The following is an 8,564-nucleotide window of genomic DNA, read 5'->3' as shown; positions in this document are numbered from 1 at the left end:
CCTCTCCTGTTCTGACAGAGGTTTCTATAGATCCGGAATATGTATCCACTGTAATGTGGACATACGACTGTTTGCCAAATGAAGGTATATGAGTAACACCCATCTGCCAAAGTTGTCCTGGTAGGGGTCCTTGAGGGTTAACTCCAAATGAAGGGGCAGTATAGGACCCCTTGGACAGGATTTCCCAATCTGCCGTGCTGCTTCCCGTCATTGATAATTTAATGAAAAACCTAACAAGTTTTTCCCAGAATTTGACAGAGGTGAAGAGATGCTAAGGCATTTGAAGAACGTTGCCATGTGTGTGAGGAACAAGACTTGTCTTCCTAGAGAGCAAAGCTGACCACACTGGCACAGGGCACCAAACATGCAGCGCTGGCCTGGGGACGCATACAACGGCCAGTGGAACACGCTGGGCAGCCTGGAACTGAACCACATATGTATGCAAAATTAGTACACAATAGAGCTGGCTTTAACACCCGTAGGAAAGCCTGACCTGTGGTGGCGCAGTGGATAAAGCGTCGTCCTGGAAATGCTGAGGTCGCCGGTTCAAAACCCTGGGCTTGCCTGGTCAAGGCACATATGGGAGTTGATGCTTCCAGCTCCTCCCCCCTTCTCTCTCTCTGTCTCTCTCTCTCCTCTCTCTCCCTATCTGTCTCTCTCTCTTCCTCTCTCTCTCCTCTCTAAAAATGAATAAGTAATTTAAAAAAAATAAAAAAAGAAAGAATTCATACCTTAAAAAACAAAAAAACCCGTAGGAAAAAAACAGACCAAACAGCTAGTGACTCCGGGATAATGAGCTGTCTTCATTTTGGAAGAAGATGACATTAGGTCATTATCACCCACCATATTAAAGATTAATTTCCATTGTGTAAAAGACACACATGTCAAAAACAAAACCATAAAACTTTTTGAAGAGAGCACAGGCAAATATCATTATGACAGCAGAGTAGGGATGAATTTTTTTTTTTCCCTGAAGTGAGAAGCAGGAAGGCAGAGAGACTCCCTCATGTGCCTGACCAGGATCCACCCGGCATGCCCACCAGGGGCAATGCTCTGCCCACCTGGGGTGTTGCTCTGTTGCAACCAGAGCCATTCTAGCGCCTGAGGCAGAGGCCATAGAACCATCCTCAGCGCCCGGGCCAACTTTGCTCCACTGGAGCCTTGGCTGCGGGAGGGGAAGAGAGAGACAGAGAGGAAGGAGAGGGGGAGGGGTGGAGAAGCAGATGGACACTTCTCCTGTGTGCCCTGGCCAGGAATCAAACCTAGGACTCCTGCACGCCAGGCCGATGCTCTACCACTGAGCCAACTGGCCAGGGCTTGGATTATTTTTTAATGATAGGAAAAGCGCAAGTGACAAACAAACAAACAAAAATATCAGATAAGATTGTCTAAATTATCAACTCTCTTGCCAAGAGGCAGAAAATAAGCATGAAAAGATAAGGACAGCCCTGGCCGGTTGGCTCAGTGGTAGAGCGTCGGCCTAGTGTGCAGAAGTCCCGGGTTCAATTCCCGGCCAGGGCACACAGGAGAAGCGCCCATCTGCTTCTCCACCCTTCCCCCTCTCCTTCCTCTCTGTCTCTCTCTTCCCCTCCCGCAGTCGAAGCTCCATTGGAGCAAAGATGGCCCGGGCGCTGGGGATGGTTCCTTGGCCTCTGCCCCAGGCGCTAAAGTGGCTCTGGTCGCGGCAGAACGAAGCCCCGGAGGGGCAGAGCATCACCCCCTGGTGGGCAGAGCGTCGCCCCTGGTGGGCGTGCTGGGTGGATCCCGGTCGGGCGCATGCGGGAGTCTGTCTGACTGTCTCTCCCCGTTTCTAACTTTAGAAAAATACAAAAAAAAAAAAAGAAAAAAGAAAAGATAAGGACAGATTTTGTGATCCATGTAACTGACAAAGTACCAGTAACTGGAATATATAAAGAATTCCAATTTAAAAAGATCAACCTAATAGAAAGATGGGGAAAATAATACAACAGGTGATTCCTGGAGGAGGAAAGACGCACAGTCAATAACTATATGCAGATATTCTCAACCCCTCTCAAATCAAACAAAAAGGAAACAGCAATGAGATACTAGGACACACATTGGTTTAGGATTTTTAATGGGCCTGTTTATACCAAGTGTTGGTGACAATGTACAGAAATGGGCATCCTGTCCCATTGCTGGTGGGAGTGCCCGTCAGTAGACGGGACCACTCCACCAACCAATCTGCCATCTCTCAGTCCATTCTTCTCCAGAGAAACTCACATCTGCACCCAGCTCATATGTGCATGAGTGGTCCCTGCAGCTGTCATTACATAGCAAGTAACAGAAGCCACCTAACACTGGTGAAATAGATTTTAAAAAATATGAAGTCTATTAATTAAATGGGAGACTGAACTAGATCTAAATGGAACCATTTTTAAGACATGATATTGAATGAAAAAACACAATGGCCAAAGAAATAAAATGTTCTACTATTTACCTAAAATTTAAAAACACACAAAACACTGTCTATATATAGCTATATACTATAGAAATTATTGTAGGAATGACAAAAATACATTTATGGTAATAACTCACATCAGCCTCAGAACAGTAGACTGACCTCTTTAAAGGAAGGGTATGAAGGAAAGAAATGAGAAGTGCATTTGGGACTTAACTGCATTTGCAATGTTTTATTTCCAAGAGAGTTTCATGGCCAGACATACACAGCAAAATGTTATCTGTTTAGTTTTGGTGGAAGATACCGAATGGGCAGGGTGTGGTTAGCCCAGGACCTGGGCTCAGTATGAGTCTGTTTCTGCAAATGGACTCAGGTGGTGTGAGAGCCTGGGTTTATCTAGTGGCCTCAGGTAATGTTCCAGGGATTTTGGAAGCAACTGGCCTTCCTGGCCATCTAGACGAATGAAACTGCAAGAGCATCTATCAAGAGAGGAAAGCACAGGAGCACAGGGAGCACAGCCACCGTTCAGGGAAGGAGTTTCGTAGAAGAGCTGCTATGGACCAGCAGGAAATAGGTGGGCAGTGTGGGCAGAAGGGCAGGGGAGCGTAGACCTTGGATTTATGGGGAGCTGGTGTTGGCCTTTGAATTTGCTGTGATGCAGGAAGTGAGTGAATCAAATGTGGGCTTTAAGAAGGTTCATTTGGTATAATTTCCCCTTGAATTTCATTTTCTTCATTATGGAAAATCGCTCTTGGACCGGCATTGTATTTAATTCGTAAAGTGCATCTCCTTACACTATAAATTCAGAGAGGTCCTTTGTTCCTGAAACACACACACACACACACACACACACATATATAATTTTTTAAATTTAGTTTTACAGAGGGATGCAGGTCTAGCTGATCTTACTTCCATGTTACTCAGAAAAATAAATCAAATTATCAAATAAATTCTTGGAGACATTGTGCTTCCTTTTTTTTTTTTTTCTTTTTAAAAAGTACTTGCCCTCTACCTCCAGTTATTCAATACAAGCTTATTTTTAGTAAGGTCTCCTTGCTGTCCTTTTGAAACATGAAAAAGCTGTTATATGTCAGAAAACCATAAGGGAAGAGTACTCTCTACCCTAGATTTTGACCTACATGTCTCTTTTCTTCTATTTGGTTTTACTTAATTGAAGATGGTTTCATATCTTTTTCTTCCCCCCCATATCTATTTTCATTCTCTCTAGTCTCATTTCAGAACTCATTCAACCATTCTGCTTCTCAGAGTATCTATTCTGTTGATGATAGAGAAAGCTCCAGGTGCACTGCCATAATCTACTTTCGGGAAAATATTAAAAAGCATTTAATTCACATAATTGTGTTTGATTAGAAAAGAATGACAAAATCTGGGATTGAACTGACTGGGGCATAACTATTTTAGGGCTTGTTATTAAGAATTTACATACTATTGGGCCATTTCTTATGTCTGCAGCGTCTTCTTGCACTTATAATAATGAATCTCCATGTAAAGCTCTCCAACAGGATAGCGTTTTATACTTAACAGGGGGCTGCCGTGTTTTGTTTGATAAGGTGATCACCTTAATGTGTCAGATGCTTTTGCACTATTTTCCTTTTTAGGTCTGGGAAACTGAAGCCCGAGGCTTAAATGACTGCCCAGAGCTTGCTAGTAGTAGGTGCTCCCCTCCCTTGTCTTCGGGTTTAAAGGTCAAAGTCTCCTTCCATTGTTGTCGTGGGAATGCCAAGACTACATGCACGATATTATCCCTGAATTTGTTTGTTCAATTGTCTTCAAGAAACCTGAGAATTAAGCTATCTGCTTCCCAGAAACATGGTATGATGGATTGTTATTCAACAATTTCTACAGGAAAAGGACGGCTGGCAATGTTTCCATTGGACACTGATAACTGTTGAAGTTGTGATTTTTAACTGAATTATGTCCCATTCGTTTCAATTGATTCTTGATATTACAGTGGGCACCAACGTTAAATTACTATAATTATATCTGTATTGTGAAATCAATAGCTATGTTGTTCCCTCTTACTATAGGTGTGTGTGTGTGTGTGTGTGTGTGTGTGTGTGTATTTGGTATTAAAGTTTGGGGGTTTCTAAATCTCAGCACTACTAACATATTGAAGCAGATTTTTCTCTGCAGAGGGGCTGGTCCAACTAGGACATTTCACAACACTGCAGGCCTCTACCCACTAGATGTCAATAGCAACCCACCTTCCCAGTTGTGACAGCCAACAATGTCTCTGGGTATCATCAAGGATCCCCTGGGGCAAAGCCATCCTTACTGAGAACCACTGCTGTCAAACATATAGGCAATGAAAAGATTTATTCTCTTACGATTGAATCCTCTACACTAAAGGTGTTTATCAATTACCTGGAAGCACATTTACCTGTTGATTCTCGTACCAGCAGTAGAACTCGGTTGAGAACACGTCCTAGAAGAGCAACCAAAATCTAGTGAAGTCCAACGGAACTCCCGGGACCAGGTTATTAAAGTTCTTAAGCCACTGCCTTCCCTAGATCAGTACAAACTGCTATTGCTTCCATCTTCGCCTTCAAACATGTCTTCTTCTAGCGATGTTCCTTTTAGTGGTCTGCGAACTAATTGGGAAGGGAGAAAACAAGCCAGGGTGGGCATCTTCGGTTGCCTAATAAATGTGTGTCACACACATCAACCCAATTACTCTGAAATTTTGATCCTTCAATTTTCTTTTACGTAATTTGAAATAAAAATAACCATTTATGGTAGGAAAGAAGGGAGGGAAGGCTCTGAGTAAAGATGCATAAATAGGAAAAGGAGGACAAACAGGTCATTTCAACACTGAGTGCTTCTTATTTGTCGGTTCTGTCCAGCACGCAGCTGTGCTGCCAGAAGGCAGTGAGCTCCCTGTCACCGGAGGTGTGCAAACAGAGTAGTATTGGAAGCAGGAAAGGAACAGGTCAGGCAGATCTGAATTTGAAAGCTTGGGGGCTTAGAAATTAACTTTACTGGGCCTCATTTCCCTATCTGCAAAATGAGAATACTTAACACAAAAGGTTCTTTTGAGAATTAGAGATGCCATTTACAGAAGCCTTGGCTTACTCTAAATACTCAATAAATGACAACCTGTTTCTAATTTCTCACAGACCCGAGCTTCTGGAGGGTCGGGCAGCCTCACCTCTAGAGTCTGTGCATCACTCTATCCTGACAGACACCCAGGAATTGGGGCTATACAGGATTTGCTCCAACAGGGCCTTATCTATTACCATAAAGCAAACATTTTGCAATATCCATTAGATGCATATTCTTATTAACTCTTCCCTGAAACCATCCTTTACTCTTGTCATGAACTGAGAAAAAGGAGAAAAAAAAATGTTAATAGCTCTACCCACTGAACCCTAGCCTATGGCAATAAAAGCAGCGCTGTACCCAACCGTAGGAATGTCTATTTCTAAGTAAGCTATGTTATGCAGACCTGCAAGGAAACGTGGGATTGAGTGTCTGAAAGTATCTCTAGGCTCTGTTACGCAGGCTTGGCTTCCGCACACGTGATGTTGGGTGGGCGAGGGTGACCAATCACAGGCAGGAGAACACTCCCTCCTCCTATTGCTGGGGCAGGTTCCCTAGGCACAGCCCCAGGGCTGACAAGGGGCACCGGATGCCAGAACAAAAGAAACCAACATCATAGTGCTGTCTGCACCCCAGGTCTCACTTGGTTATTCATCAAAATGGGTGCTATTTCACACTATTTTGCCCCAAAGAGAGTACTCCATCAGCAACCCTCTCTAGCATGCTGGAGTAGGCAATTACTTTCAAAGTCGTAGAACCCTTTCCATGCATAGAATTTCCCAGGGGTATGGAACCATAAGGCAGATGACAGGGAAGCCCCATCTGTTGGAGGCCATGGTGGGGAACTGCAGCTCTGAGGTCTGTCCACCCTCTGGACCACTCTGCACAGCTAAAGCCTTGGAGGCAGCCCCTAATGTCTCTGGCTTTTGAAATACAGATTGGAGACCAGTGGACACAGCAATCTCAAATCCCTCTCTTGTTTTAGGAGCCCTCATTTGCACACCCTGGGTTGGCAAGCCCTGTTAGCACCAGTGGATGACAAGGAATCGGAGGTGCGTCCTTGCCGACCTGGTCTTCAGAGCCACCTGAATATAACACAGCCCCAGTTCTTAACCCAAGTCTTTTAATGGCCTGTAGATAAGAACGGTTTTGTTTTATGTTGCACTGGATGCTTTTCTTCAACTCAGTATTATTTTCCAAATAGAAGGCTGTGGAAGAGATGGTAATCCAGTAGCTACCAGCATTTATTGAAAGAACTTCAGGAAGGAATTGTTGGCTTGACATTGTCCTGATTTGAACTGTCTGGGGAAAAGCCCCAGAAGCACAGCGTCTTGAGTGTGAATGATGGCTCCCCACCTTTGGGAAGCTGGGGGTGGCTCTCACGGGCACTCGGGGGATCCCACTTAGGCTGAGAAGGACCCGGAACAGGGCGGCACACGGAGCATGCGCAGTGCGCAGTGGCTGCCTGGGAATAATCCCAGAGCCCCAGGAGCCCCTCGCGCGGTGATGCTCTCCAGCACGCTGCTCAAGCTGAATTTCAGCCCACGCATCGCTGGATTTGGCCAATTCCTTCCTCCTGTTCTCTGGCACCCATCCCCTCCAGAAAAAATTTAAAAATGAAGAGACAATATGAGATAAGATAATTTACATTTTAAAATCCTTTTAGTAAAATAGTTTCTGTTGTGTTCTTGTTTTTAAAGAGTATAGTGGTAGCAATTGGCACAAGTAGATACGGAAACCAATTAGCAGAATGACATGAAGTAAGACCAAAACTATGAAGATGTAATTGGATGAAGTTTCAACAGATAATCAAGCCGCCGGGCTTTAAAACCGCAACTAATTCTACAAGGACGAGACGGCGTATCGAATCACGCTCGCTGCATTCTTGGTGGTGTTGGCACAATTGCCCGTCTCAATTAACCCTCGTTCCAGGTGCTCACGCCGGTGTCTTCTGACCTGTGATGGATAATAACTCTTTTCCGGAAGGTGATTTCGGGACCCAGGGAGTACTGAGCAGCTCTTTCCTCTAGAGGCATTTTCAGAACTCTGAACGATGATGCCACTTCCTAAATTCTGCCAGAAGGCATGAACTATAACAAGAGACAGGATCAGGCTGGTAACGAGCACCCCAGGTCTCTCGGGGGCCAGAAACCACAGCTTTATTGGAAATGATGGAAACAACTGTCAGCCAGGGAGCTAATGATCTCCAGCTCCCAGGCCGGGCTGGTACTACCCCACCTGGCCACGAGGGAGCTGGCGCTCGATAGAGTCACTAAGCCTGTCTGGAGGGAGAAAACAAGGATTCAGAGTCTGAAAGTCCCCCCCCCCCCCCACATAACACCACAGTGCTCACATCTCTCGCAACCCCAGCCTCCCAGGTGCTTGAAAACTCCCCATTACAAATTCGTACTGTGGTTGATTTCTCCAGGTGTCTTTTTAATCAGGTAAGAAGTCGAGAAGGCACCTGCGTACCTCAGTGTGAATTAACTCATCAGATACATTTCTCCACTGGGAGTAGAGGCAGAGGCAAATGGCAGCAGGACCTCGTGTGCCCCTCTCATTACATGGCCTTCCAGCATACACTAAGTATGGGAGATACTGTCACAATGGGGCTCTACTACACTTCTGGGAATGCCATGCTCTGTCCTCTCTGTATGGGCAGAGGAAGCAGAAACCCGATTTGTGGGCCCCTTGGCATGGCCACTATTCGGAAAAAAAAAACCCCAAAAAACCCTCTGCTTAGTGAATAATGTCACGTCATGCGTTCCTGACCACGAAAAGCAAAGAACCAGTGTTATAGGAGAACACAGGAGCTGCAACATGTACAAAGATGCCCTCCCTGGGCATACATGAGTCATAGGGCCTGTGCAGTTCTGCTTGAAGGTATTATGGGCACATCAATTTTCCTTTCAGAAAATTTCTCTCCATCTTTCACCGATCTTTAATGCACAGCAGCGAACGATTTTCACTTTCTTTGTTCTTGCCCTTGAGCTTGTCGATGGAATAATGATCTTCCATGAAACAAGTCCATGTTGTGCTGCCTGAAGAATTTTTTTGCAAAATAAATCCTGATGCTCTAAGTGAT

At 44.9% G+C, this 8,564-nt stretch overlaps 1 non-coding gene across 1 annotated transcript; it reads left to right on the top strand.

Moving 5' to 3' along the window:
- Window positions 1–1,445: 1,445 nt before the first annotated feature.
- TRNAT-AGU (transfer RNA threonine (anticodon AGU)) lies at window positions 1,446–1,521 on the top strand. The gene has a single exon. It is a non-coding gene; the product is annotated as a tRNA-Thr (tRNA).
- Window positions 1,522–8,564: the final 7,043 nt, after the last annotated feature.

Source organism: Saccopteryx bilineata, chromosome 7, assembly GCF_036850765.1.
Source record: "Saccopteryx bilineata isolate mSacBil1 chromosome 7, mSacBil1_pri_phased_curated, whole genome shotgun sequence".
In the NCBI taxonomy this organism is placed as follows: domain Eukaryota; kingdom Metazoa; phylum Chordata; class Mammalia; order Chiroptera; family Emballonuridae; genus Saccopteryx; species Saccopteryx bilineata.
This window is presented reverse-complemented; position numbering and strand designations above follow the sequence as displayed.